A 14,610-nucleotide genomic window follows, 5' to 3' on the forward strand; every position below is an offset into this window, starting at 1 on the left:
TATGAACAGCACGATTCAATTTGATCCAGTGTTTACTGTTCGTGCCTTTGGGGATGCCTTGGTTCTGCCTTTCACCTGATGAGTCATTAAATTATGTGGAAAGAAAATTAAAAATGATGTAGTGTTTGAGCGTAATATGGTGTATATCCTTGATTTATATTATATACCCTCGAAGAAGACATGCTTGTTTTAAGGCAAGCTCCTTTGAGGGGAGCCCAGTGAGCAGTATGTCAAGGCCCCCCTCGGTTGGTTTGGTACTTGGTTGGAGTTTTACACCAAACAAACTCAAAATTTCAAATCACTATACATGCAGGTTGATACTGAAGTGATCTCAACTCTAATGTAAGATGCCTCGAGCTTTGCTCCAAGTCCACTTTAAAACAGATTTCCAGCCAGTATTTATGATTGGGAATAGCTCTAATCCAATGCAAAACATTGGAGATCCAATACTCCAGCATGTGTCAAACTTACATGTAGCTGTTTCACTGTTCAAATTGAACTGCTGAAGAAATAACTTTTTTTAACTTTTAATTTTACAGCACTTGCAGTAAGTTCTGGAAAACTACCTGACCTGGAGTAAAGTATTATTAATGAATAATATGGTTTAAGCTACTGTCATGCCTTTACTCCGGCAAAATTTTCCACCTCTAACTTATTTATTTATTTTTTTCAGCATGACTGACGTTTAGCTGACATTATTACCCACCTTTAGAAAATAAGCACTAACATTAGCTGTTAAAGGCCATGTTCAGATGGTAACAACCATGGCAAGCTGTCAGAATGTGTCTGCTGGACATCCTGTCTGACTGGGAAAAATCAATATAGCAAAAGCCATAACCTATTGTCAGATTCATACAATTCTGTGAAAAGTGGCCTGCTAGTCTGTGTGTGTGTGTGTCTGTGTCTCTGTGTGTGTGCTATTTGGCTCTCTCTTAGTCAGCTGTCAGACATGCTGCCTTCGAATTAGGTTTGAAATACATGAGTTGAGAAAATAGGAACAACTGCCAAAAAATAAAATACTGTATGTTTCATTGAGATTTGGCATTAAAGACCATGAAAAAAGGGACAGCTGTTGCTAAACCCATACTAAAACATATCTAAACTAGAATTACCACCTCGCTGTTGTATGCCTCCACCAACAAATCAAGTTGCAGTTCGTATCCATGTCTGGCCAGACTCATAAAATATACGTTGTGAAGACTTTGAAGGATTTAATGAAAGTAATTAAGTGTATTCTTTGGTGAAATGGAAGTTATCACTATATTGACGTGTGTGATTTCAGTGAATAATTTCCGGTGCGAAACATGCTGTCTTCAGTTAGAGACTATCCAGTATCGGACCAAACGTGAAATATGGTCACATCTCCCCTTCTGCTCCTGAGTTATGGCATTGAATAATGGCCAGAAAAGTGTTTTTGCAGAACTTTATGATGTCACAATGAGGTTGACCTTTGACCTTTAGGATACAAAATGTCATCACATCGTCATTCTATCCTTTCACTTGAGTTATGGCCAAATATGTATTTTGTGAGGTCACAGTGACCTTTGACCACAAAATTGTAATCAGTTCGCTGAGTCCAAGTGAACCTTTGTGCCAAATCGTGTTCACAAGAAGGGGATGGAAGGATGGGACGACACCCCGAAAACATAATGCCTCCGGCCATAGCTGTGGCCAGTGCAGAGGCATAATCAGAGTACGCAACTATCATTCAAGCCAGATTAAGTTTATTTTAGACGGATGTTCCTTCATTACAATTAACAGTACGGTGTACGGTGTAGGACGGCTGAAATGACACTACATGTGCGGGGGATTAAATTATATATTTCTCCTATTTGTGGATAAAGTGTATTGAAGAAAAGACATCAGTAATAAGGTTGTGTGTGTAGATAATGAGATATATAGCTAAGAAAAAGCAAGAATCATGAACCCCAAGCACTCAACCAATTAATATACAGAAGAGGACACCCCAACTATGAAAATCCTGACTCGGGGACAGCCCTAGAAATATCTTACAATTTGACCCTCATATCTTATCAAAGCGCCTTTCTTTTGATATCCTATTGATTTACACTTTAGATTGATGCCTCACGGTGCTAAGTCCCACATCCCGTGTCAACAGGAAATATATTATGGTAAAGAAGTAAGGATACTACTAAATGGTTTTCTCATTGTGTCAACAACTGATGCCAAAGGTGATGCATTGCATTATTTTTTACCAATATGGATAAGTAGCTACATGTAGCATTGCTCTATTATTCTGTTTTCTGTGTTGGAACTAGTCCAGCATGCAGAAATTGGACTCCAGTATATTTAATGAGTTTTCTGCAGAACACTGATAATAAAGTAAACTGTATTTAATGGTGACTAATGAACAATAAGCTTCAACTGAACAAACACTGAGAGCAGAAATTAACATAAATTGTTGTCTCTATTAGTTTTGTAGCAGCCATGTATGTAGCATTAACATAAAAACATAAAATGTGACGAGCATAAGCATCAGCTGGCAAATCCACAGCTGTTCATAACAGTGTAGCCACTGTTATGCTACTGCAAAAGAAAGACCTACTGCAACCTGAGAGAACAGTGAGCGCTCACGCTCACGCTCACACACACACACACACACACACACACACACACACACACACACACACACACACACACACACACACACACACACACAAACAATTTACAGCTGTGACAAGGTAAAGGATGAGTGGATGCAACATTGTTTGAGTAGTTATCTGAATTCATTTTCCGTATCAACTGATGGAAAAGTGTGTGTGTGCGCGCAAGGGCACCAGGTATAGTACTGAAAGCGCTACCCCCCATGGCTCACAATCATTCTCGCTGTGCTTCTACTTCCCTTTTTATACACTTTAAAATATGTGTGCACACACACACACACACACACACACACACACACACACACGCGCACACCTACAAAAAGCACAAACATATACTAGCACAGGCAGTCACACAGGCATACACGTACAAACACACACACGTACACACTTCCCCTTCGCATCCTGCTTTATTAGCTGATGAGTCATAGCTCTGGGTCCTCTAAACTGGGACAATATACACACTCAACACACATACACAGCTTATACAATACAGACACACACAACACAGGGGCAACTTGGCAGGACCTAATTCACAGGCTGCGGCCTCTGAAGCTGCCTGGTGTTGATAGGTTAGTGCTTTTTTTTTTTTTTTCACACTTCCAGAAAAAAAAATGAAAAAAAAATGTGTGCGCTAAATATCAGCGTCACCTGCTTTTTCCATGAAATGGGCTAATTAAGTTTATCTTGGGAAAACCTTACTTATCTACTGTACTTGCCACTGGCTGGAGACAAGTTATTGATTGTGCAAATGGACCACAACTCGATATTAGGAGGTGGACTTAATATTTATGTGTAAATGTCATGCAAAAATAAATTTTCCCAGCATCATAAGTACGATAAAATTTTGCCTCAGTGACGCTTTTCCTCTAGAATCGATTCCTTTATGATACTTTGATGCCAATTCTCTACCAGAGTTCACCCTGAGACAGGTGTATTTTATTACCTCAAGTAGTGACTATTATATACTTAAACCCTTCACATGAAGAACACATTGCACTTGTAACAAGCGCATGGACCCTCTGAGACAATCAGACTCAAGAACTTGACATGAGGAATAGCATTGAATCTGGATGATCATGACAGTTTATGGAACTGTTGGCCTGGTTTCATTATTCGTCAGAATATTACAAGTGTCAGAGACGGGTAGAGGGGAGAAGATCAGAAAAGAAGGGACGGTAACGGCTCGTCCTGTTTGTTTCAACAACTATCCTTCTGTCTGTTTCATGTATGTGTGTTGCTGTGATTCTGCTTGCCACTTCCTCCGCCCAAAACGCAAAATTAAATAACCAAAGTGTACTAGACTGGGTGCACAAAATGTAAATGGATCCTCTGCAGTAAAGTGTTTAAAGCAGCCAATCACGACTGAAAACTGACAGCTTTTGTCCAGAGTGTTAGAGGGGGCGTGAGTGCTTGGACAAACCTCATGAGACCACGTGACTGTCACCATGACGATGACCTTTTCCAAATCCAGTCCTCTTACGGACAATTAAGTTGAAAAAATGAAGGTAAAAAAAAAGAAAAGAAAGAAATCCTGAAAAATCTGTTGTTGATGCCCTTCCACTCGTCAAAACCACCAGCAGCAGTTACTAATGGACCAGGGACCCACCGATGCACAAGTCCTCTAAAAAACACTTTGTCTTAGCTATGTTGCTGTCATAATTGAAATCAATATCAATCCGGTGTCACTGCATGGAAGGATGCTCAATATCTTCTAGCTGGCCTGTGGCTGGCAGGGGTGGTGAGTAGTCTGGTGTGTGTTTGCTAAAAAGAGAGGGAGGCTTCCATGTTATGGTTAGCCTGAGTCTCAGAGATTAAACCTGGGTGCTGCCAAGACAGCTGGCAGAGTGGCTGTGGTTTCTCTCAGCAAAAACCAGGAAGGAAATGAAATCTTTTTACAATGAAAAATTTTTCTGGGCACTTAGTTTCTTTGTTGGGGACATTTTGGTACATTCCAAAAGCAATATGTCGAACTGTAAAGTAACAATGTAGAATTTTAATATTGGCAAGGACATCGTGTGCCTCTCACCCAAAATGCTCAGGGGGAACTGTCTACTCATACGCTATGTCCCAACTGCACACTACCATATGCACTGATTGAATTCAGCTGTGTGTTCAAAGTGGAAAATGACAAAACTGAGTATATCTAACAGTGCCAACTAGTATGCAGCGTAAAACTGCTCTGTTTTTGAGTGTGGTGTTGATGGACTCTTTTTTGCCACAAGGCAACCTGCAACATAATGCAAAATGTCAGAAAAAAAACAAAAGAACAAACAAAACGTGCACTTAATTACACATTCTAAAAAGTAATTTCTATTATAATTGTAATTTGTATGACTTTCTAGATCACTGAATGCCTAACAATGCTCTAAAATGTAGTATGGAATTGGGATACAGTGGTAAAATGGTTGTGATCCTGTAGTGAACATAAAAGTAAATTCAATAGTAAATTTGACAGAATTAATGTACTGGCTAAAAATAATAATAAACTGGGTGAAATATAGGGGCACTGTTATTTCCTGACACTGGTAAGAACATGGATACCATAATTACGGATAACACAATCGGTGCAAGAAATGTCAACACGTTGCATATCAAGAGGTTGAAGCGATGACATGATATAAGGACAACAACAGTCTATTCGGTTATTTCTGTTCTATTTTATTCCATTCTATTCTGGTCTGTAGAAAGGTCAGTGCCTATCTGAGCGTGTCATGATCCCTCCCACTGCTGAGGGAAAAACACTGTATCTTTACATAAGGTAGAGAAACAAGGTGTTGCCTGACTCATAGCAGTTATGAGACAAATATCCGCAACGTTTCATCTGACACATCCTTATTCCCTGTAGCATGACTGCCCACAGACCAAACAGAGGACCACAACTGTAGATACCTTGGACCAACACAAAGCGGGCAAATTCTGTATCTGTGAGGAGAAAGGCGAATCTGACCAGATTGCTTTGGCACATACAAATCCCCCGAGGTGTCAGTGTGAGGTGGTAAAAGCTACGTAAGACCTTCGTGTGTGTGAGTGTGAATGTGTGGCTGTGTGAATCCTAAATATTTGCTCATGTTTCTGCTTGTCTTAAGGATATTGCATTTTTTTATGTATGTGCAGAAATGTGTGTGTGTGAAGCTGCTATATCATGACATCATATATCTGTGCTACCTATAAGCTGTTGTATGTCACTTGCCAAAGTTTGCTGCCACTGTCGTCTCTCTCCCCTCCTGACTCTTTTCCTGGCCCTCTAGCTCTCTGGCTAAACATCAGAGGATGCTACATTTCTCTCTGTCTCTCACGCATACAAAAACACACACACAATAACAAATACACAATCAGGAGTTGGCCCAAAAGACAAATGTGAGACCAGAGACAGTGCAGCGGGACCATAGCCCCATCAAGGTCATGCTCTGGGCGGAGAGGAGAGACTGTCATCTCCGTCCAAACTGGAAGAACAGTCTCATAAATGCAGCCAGAAGGAAACCAATATGGCCACCTGTTTGGCTGGAAATACAGCAAGGGCAATTAGTTCAACCAGGCAACACACATGCGCTGCCAAGGGAATGATGATGATGAGGGGAATGTTTGCAGGGTTTGCATTTTGGCTGGTGGTTTTGCTGTTGAACTGGCTTTACAGCAGACAGTGATAAATTCTTGAGAAACAAAACAAAACTACTCTGGTTCTTCTAGCATTTAGGGGAAAAAAGCACAAGAAGATCCAGAGATGAAGTCGAATTGTTCAGAAAAAAGGGACTAAAGAACCTAACAACCTAAGAAATTAGAATGAAAAGGATTTTTCTTCAAGTCACAGTAGCAAATTAATGTCTCCTCCGCCTTCTAGCAGTTGAATTTCTTGAATAGTGGCTCACAAAAGAGCAAGGTGACACCGCTGTGTTGAGGTTCAACTGAGGGCTAATCTAATGGCTGTTAAAATCGTGTGCTTAACTGCCACACTAAAAGGTGCATTTAAATTTAAAACAGGTGACTCCTGGGTGCTAAACTGTCACACACTGCCGAACAAGCCCAGAGCGAGTCTTCCTGCCGTCGGTAATCCATATGCTGGTGTTTGAATGAGGTCGACTATCAGACATGGTGCATCACCACTACAGTGCAGTAGCTACTGATACATGATGGTAATGCAAGGGGCATGAAGAAATTAAAAACAAGGCAATGTGTGTGTGTCAGTGTATGTGGAAGAGGAGGCCTGTCAATTTAAAATTCTAGCTCAGATCTGAAACATACAGCTGTTGAAAGAGCAACAGCTGGATTGGAACTGCACAGACTGCACTCTGTTATTACATGTGCTGTGGGAGCACCGGAGCCATTAGTCAGAGAAAGGCTAAATAAAGCAGATCCAATGATAACACCAAAAACCCACAGCTTTAAAGTTACAATGTGTCTAAACAAACAAAAAAGCACCAGAGTAACAATCACAGGGCAAGTGCCCAAAGGGGTTGTAATATAAGGTCCTACACACATAACAACCGGAGCTTTGACAGCCTGAATAGCTAGGCCACAGCTGTTAAATCCTCAACTTTGGTGAACTGTAACTTATAGTGTAAAACCATTTCTGCAGTGCTATATTATAGTTGGGTATGTACAGTAGCTCAACCAACTTTCTTGTGCCCTTTCCAACAACCCCTAGGTTAACGTTAGGTATTTTTTAAAAACATAACCAAAATCTTTCCCTAATCTTTCCCATACTGTAGATGCTATGTGCAAATATTGTACAAAGACAGTATTTTAAAAACACTGACATTGGACATTGATATTGGATATTAGCAGGTGATAGTGTTGCTTTGGGGAAAAAATAGAAGCAATATTTAGAGGCCAAGACCTTCTCCATTAAATCATTTTCCTTTAATTTCCATGAAATCAGATACTCTGTATAGGCAAAGAGGACTTCATTTTGTTTCATATCTTTCAAATTACTATTCAATTTATGTATTTCATCTGCTTACAAATCAAAGAAATCATGCATTTGAAGTCTGTTGATCAATATCCTGGCAAATTAAGTCTAAAAATAAATGACTAAGTTGCTACACAGCACTTCAACATCCATCCTCGGCATCTTGTGGCTAAAACGTGGTGATGCTTTTCGTATTTTTATTTACAGCAGAGCAAATAACATCCACAATCACGCTGACTACCTCTATACATCAGAGGAGGGTTGATTGCCGACAACATTAATCCCAATCAATCCCATCATCCTTGCTTTTACTGTCATTTAAACTGCACTCAGTATAACTATGCCACTGAGATAATGGTGAAATAAATTAATAAATTAGCTGGAAGGAATGTGTCACGACAGTATGTTTTTGTGTTGGCTGGTAGCCCATCTCAATCAATTTTATAATCTACTGATCTGCTATAGGTTACAAGTCAGGCAAAAGGTAGAAGTCCTGTGATCTTCTTGAGTACCTACATGCAGGTGCAATGCAGGAACACTTTAGCCATTAAACATAAAAACAACAATAACAAAGACTTTCTGTAAACTACATGCCAAGGCCCAATTTATGATTAATAGGTCTACCCAGACACGGGAAGCATTGCTGGCACAGATAAGCGGCTGTATGTCTTAATACTAAAGTTCCTTGGCCAGTTCTCGATGCTATTTTCTGCTAAGGAGAGCAAATACCTTCAGTCATTTTCCTCTTAGGTTGCCGAGACAGCTACAAGGCCGCAGCTGGGAGCTGCTGACAGGAAGCAGAGCAGGGAACGGTAGCTTGACTTTTGAGGTCAATCACGATCCAAAATGTGAACACAGTATCAGCCCTGTGGTCATGCTCTGGTGAATTTCCTCAACTACTGAGGAAAATTAGCCTCCTTCGCTCCAGCGGGCTGATCAGGTCTCATGAAGCACTTGCAGAGACTGTTCCACTCGTGACCGTACTTATGTAAAACACTAACGGGGGGCATCCCTTCGCCACGAATTCCTCCCAATCACCACCAGCAACCCCCCATATGACACTCACGATTTATGCCTCCACGCTGCAGGGCATATCAACCATTTTGGGGCCATCTTGTATCCACTTTCATCTGTAATAACCCAAGGTAAGACGCCATCATATTTGATCCCTCTGTGAATCTTAAATGATCTCCCTCACTTTTCTTTCCCAAACTCCCTCCTGTCTACATTCCTCTCTAATTCTCTTTCCTCATCTCTCTACATCTTGATCTCACTCTTTCTTTTCCTACCTCCAGGGCCTTGACTCATTCAGGGGACTTGCCAGGAATGCAGATAGGATCACTCGCAGATGTACAATCACTTGAGGGGAATAAATATGCCCTAATTGAGAGAAATGATGTAATATTGATCCCAAGGCCTCTGAACCTTTGGCATCGATGAAACGTTCTGCCGAGTCTGTGACATTTAGAGCGAGGGCTTGTGTGTATGCACGAGCGAGTGTGTGTGATATTGAGGATAGGTGTTGCTGAGGCTGTGCTGTGTGAGACTTTCCTTTTTTTTGTGAAACTAAACTGTGTCTCATGGTTTTATGAGAACTTCCGGGCTCAAAAGCACGAGACAAATTAGATGCGAGCTAGAATATGATGTTTCCCTGCCCGCAGAATGTACCGAATATAACACAGAGCTGCTGCATTGTATTGAGTGATGCTCTGAAGATGTGTTTCAGTTAAAACTTGGGTGGAAAAAGATCATTGTGTGCTTTCTGTACCTGTGCCACAATGGCTGGTGAGTGTCTTTAACACTCGAGCCTGGTTCCAGGCTAGGTTTGGAGCTAAACTGAAAACAAACACAAGTGGCCTCATCTATATTAAGTATCAATTCAGCACACATCCAAGCCAAGTTGTGTGGGTTTTAGGTTTAAATCCTTTATGTCGCCATTTCAAGGTTATTTTTATGGTAGCGTTATGTAAATTAGGCCCAACATTATAATCCTTGTCCTGAGCTATAGACAAACTTGGTCCAGTTCATTAGGCTGGTGTGAAAGCTGTCAGTCGAGTGCTGATGTGTTTTGTTTTTTGTGAGTGAAAGAAAAGGAGACCAATAACAGGTTTTTACGTCAGTAATCTACAGTAAATGTGATTTTTGCCCAAAATTAACAGGTTAACTAGTGTTTAATCGTTCTGATGATCAACGAACTGTCAGAAAACTTTCACCAGTAAAGTATATATTTATGCAAGATCATTTAGTCATTATGGTCACATGTATAAGCATCAGCACAAATACTGGGAATTTCCCTGATACTTCAGAGAGTGAAAAGGGGGCCAAAAGAACCAAACTACAAGTGTGAAGGCAACTCAGCACTCATCATCTTACACCTTGTTCAAATGCCAAAACTGTACTTCCTGTACTAAAAAACCACCAATGCCCATGTGATCTAAATTTTATCTGTCAAGGCCTATACAGCTGTTGGAATATATCAGGGCTTTTGCATCTTGACCTTTACTTAATTTCTTTAAGTTTATTTTTTTTTATGTTTTATGTTGTATTTCCTGTTAAATGTGTTTAATGTATTGTTTAAATGTAAACAGAAAATAAAAAAATAAAAAACGTCTGAGTTGAGCTATATGGTGTCCTCTGAAGGCAATACCATTTCTTTGTACAAGTGAGTAAAAGCAAAAATCAATAAACCATGTGATCATGAAATAATCATATCATCCTGGCCCCTTCAATGTTTACATCCAGTCTCCAGGACTCTTGGTATTTACCTTGAACATGATCTATCACGTCTGTCTTTCTGTGCCATCATGTCCCTTCATCCCACCCAAGACATCAATATTAATCACTAAATATTGAAAATTGTGCCTGAATCAACGTGAGGAGATCCCAACGTCACACCGTAAGATCAAATCCATACAGCTACAGGAAGAAATTTGTTCCAGGATAATGGGATGATCAACATTCACAGACCGATAAAGTCAAGTAAAGGTTATGCATTTCAAAATCATCTGTTGGACTGAGTTTCAACTACATTCTTCCAATGTGGTGAAAGTTGACATTTCGTCTGCTGTCTAAGTGCAGTTCATCATTCCTTCCTAATGGCACTCTGTTCTACAGCGGATGTAAAAAAAATACAGAAGTAGAAAATCATAGAGATCTGAGTTTGTTTAGTTTCTCAGTTTAGATTTTCAGCTTGTGAAGGTTTTAGTGTAAGCTTTAAGGAAATGGGAGTCTCATAGCAACCTGACCTGCACAACAATAACAGCATATTGATGTGGCTAACCTCATCATTACCAGAGGACTGGAAATTCTAATTTCATGTGGCTGCAGACTCTAAATAAATTCCGGATACAAATGGCTTTGTTGTTACCGAGGAATCCTCTGTTCATATCATTAGACAATGTGACTCCTTCTGATGAGTGACTGAAGACCAATTTCCAGTGTACACTATTATTCACCAACCAATAAATGAGGACGCTCAACCTCTGAGAGGAGTGCAGATTGTCAGATTGTTATAGTCAGGGCTGAGAAGAACAAAGGGATTTTCACAATGAACCTCTGTGAGAAGAAGGAATACTGATTTTCCACACTATGCAGCTTTAATAATATCTTTTGTGTTACTTGGTAGCAATGATAAATAAATATGTTGAAGCCTCATCAGAAACATATTTCTCAGCATGTGCAATAACACGATATGAAGAACAATTTCATAACTAATTTTTCTGTAAATTTATAGATTTACAGAGACTGTTGTCTAAGATAGCATTGTGTGCTCTACTGTAGCATTAAGATTTCTCTATATTTGAAGTAAAGATGTGCTCAAACCTGAAGCAAATGTTAATTTTTGGTTAATTTTATTACACTCCCATAACACCTTCTTCATTACACTCTAAAACAAGTATAACTTTGTGTATTTTGATACTCAAAAACACACACACGAAAAAAAACATACATATCTAATTTTTTTGGGAAAAAACATCTTTGTAGACTATCTTTCGCAAACTACTAATTTGTCCCTGGACAGCAGCCTAAATAGAGTAAAAGGCTGTGTTTTGACAACTCTTTCTTGTGTTCACAATTTGTTGCTGAGCTACTGCCCATCTTTGACTAAGCAACACATTCACCCAAATCCCCTAAAGGCTCCCAAAAGGCATTGTGGGAAAAGAATTAAATCATCAACTGAGGTACAAGAAGACAAAACAGTTTGGGGGGGGAAAGTGAATCAATTCAATTACTCTGAAATAAAACAACCCTTGGGATGAATTGAATATCACAGAATGGTGATGCAGAACAGTTTCCAAAAGTTGATGGCTTCTGAACATCAAGCATTCATGAGCGAGCTTAAATATGAATTTTGGAGGAATTTAGCAAAGAGGTTTAGACCCCATCACTACTGCAATTTCAGGAAACTCGCTGCGGTGTCGTAATGTCAAGTGTCAGGGGATAAAGTTTGATATCCCGATGAAGGACGCAGTTGAGAGGGCCTGAAGTTTTAACAGCCAATCAAGATCACAGGGGAACCTGCTGGGTATTCCCAGAATGAACATCACAAACATAGTGCCACCATGGTTGTGGTGTCATGTCAGCTCTGTGTCGAAAACAGCACTTTAAGAAATCAAACCTGGAATCAGCAGCAGAATAAAGGGTAAAGAAGCAGGTTTGTTTCTGGGAGTTGGTTTGAATCCCTTATTGGATCATGTTCAAGTGACGAAGGCAGTTTTTTGCACATTCATTGTACAGGGAAAACACAGAAATTGCTCATGCATTAAGGAAATTAATCACCCCATTGTCAAAGTGTTTAGTGTTTACAAATCGCATGCATTAGCAGTCTACTAGAAACAGACTTGCAGTGCAGTTAGTTCGCTTGGCTAGACTGCAGTCAATTATTCTACTGCACAAGACAAAGTGAAAGCAGTGTGCATTGAAATGTCAGACTGAATTACAGACCCAAACTGTATCTGAGCTGTTCCACAGAGAAAGCAGTGGAAAGACATGTCCGTCGAGGGTTGAGAAGAGCATTTACACAATATGTTTTAATCAAGCATTTTATACTTATTCAATTATATAACTGAAGAACCACATCTATTAGGAGACAAAAAAAAGGAGTGGGCTAAATACGAAGAGTGCACAGTGATAAATTTGGGCCCCCATTTACAGATTCCTCTGTTCTCTCTGTTCAGCCAGTGAGTTGCACAACAAGAGCTTGAAAAGTGTCTCTCCAAATTTGCCTTTCCACACTCTTGCTTTCTCCCTCTCACCTGCCCAATTAATCGCCAGCCGAAGCCATTTATGCTTCTATATTTCATGGGAGATTTAATATTAAAATTCCACAAAAACTGCCACAACCCTGAAAGGATACACTGTGTTTGACTGGGCTCTCAGTGGATGACAAAAGCATTCTAGCTCAACACTGAGAGGAAGTGACAGGGGCTCGTACAGGCAAATAATCAAATATGTATTCAAGTATTATGTACACAGGCTGCTAAGTCTGTGCAGAATATCAATGGGTGCATAGGTGGAGGGAGGTACATAAAACACTGTTCTTACTAATCCTCATCCACTGAAAATCAAGATGAAAATTCAGTCTGATAGTCATTTTAGGAGATGAAAGTCTCAAAAGCTAAAAAAAATGAAAATCCCTGAAAGTGTAAAAATGACAGCAAAATGTTTGGTATAAAAAAATCTAACACAATTCAAAAACAAGAAAAGCAGCACATGTTCTTTCTTTGGAAATGTATGTCCTGTTCTCACAGCCATCAGGTAATGGATTTTGAAAAAAATTGCCATTATCCACTATGAAACACTTAATCAGATGAAAAAAGCTGGAGAGGCTTTTATCCATCATCAATTCAAAGCTACAATGATTTGCACCTACTTTCTGATTGCCACCTATTACCTCTGCAAGCCAGTTGTGTTCATCGCCCATGACAAATTTACTTCAAAGGAAGCCTCCATCATGACCCATTTTCCCATCCACCAACAGCTGAGCTTTCGCCCAACAAGGCACAAAGCGGGAAGCCCCTGTGCATCAAAAGCTGGTAAGGCAAACGAAAGACAGCCGTTCTGAGGCAGCCACATGAGGTAGAATTGGAGGTAATCATTTTAAGTAATGCTAACATCATAAATTTGAAAATAATGTGAAGTGAGATTCTGTAGTCTTTCTCAGAAGTACCACTTTGATTCATTACTGACTCATTATAGCTGAACAAATACAAGCTGCATTCATGTTGCACAAGACAACTAAGATAGATGTGATGAGCGTAAATACTAGGAAGAAAAAGTAGCAGAAACGGCTTTCATACCCACCGAATCAATTTCTTTTTCATACACAGTGACAAACGACTCATCCTGTTTTTCTTACACCATAATCAAAACTTAAGGTCAATTTAGAAAGGGGCGCAGAAAGTGAAGAGACCTAATTGAAAATCTTGTACTGAACATTGCTCGGTTCCTTCAAGTCACCGAAACACAAATGTAATGTGTATAGGTTTTGGAGATCAAGACAGCTTAGTTGCTCAAAACATTACATCGCTATCTATAACAAGGTGAGGTAAATATTTGTTGTGACAGCATAAGACACTTTAAAGGGTTGCTTTCACAACAAATGAAATGTCATTCCCCATTGTACCGGGGGTGGAGGCTGAAGTCTCTGAGACATATCTCAAAACCTGTGCAAATTACTACCAAAACCGTCTGCATGGGTAGATACCAGCAGAAGCATGGGTGAAGATGTGTTTTTGGATGAACTGAGCCTTTCAACCTAAAAAAACTGTAATTTTAAAAGTCAGTGTTGCAGAAAAGCAATAGGTATCAGTGGTTTTGAGGAATAGCATTTTTTGTGCCTGTTACGCGTTGTCTTACACTGCTTTGCTATCAAATATTTGGAGTGTCACAGTAAAAAGAAACACCATAAATTGTCTGGTATTCAAGTAGCGGCCAAGTTTCAAATAATTGCTGGGAATGTGGCCACCAAAAACAAGTAAAGGCTAATAAAAAAATAATAACATATAATGGCTCACACAATTTAGATTCAGCATAATGTACATTCCACTGTATACTCATAGTATACTCACATGTAGACTC

At 39.7% G+C, this 14,610-nt stretch overlaps 1 protein-coding gene across 8 annotated transcripts in view; it reads right to left on the reverse strand.

Annotated features, from left to right (window-relative positions):
- Positions 1 to 14,610, reverse strand: part of LOC120797900 (interleukin-1 receptor accessory protein-like 1) — a 288,213-nt gene that overhangs the window by 80,030 nt on the left and 193,573 nt on the right. The gene's annotated exons all lie outside the window — the stretch shown is intronic.

This window comes from Xiphias gladius, chromosome 13 (genome assembly GCF_016859285.1).
Source record: "Xiphias gladius isolate SHS-SW01 ecotype Sanya breed wild chromosome 13, ASM1685928v1, whole genome shotgun sequence".
Lineage (NCBI taxonomy): Eukaryota > Metazoa > Chordata > Actinopteri > Istiophoriformes > Xiphiidae > Xiphias > Xiphias gladius.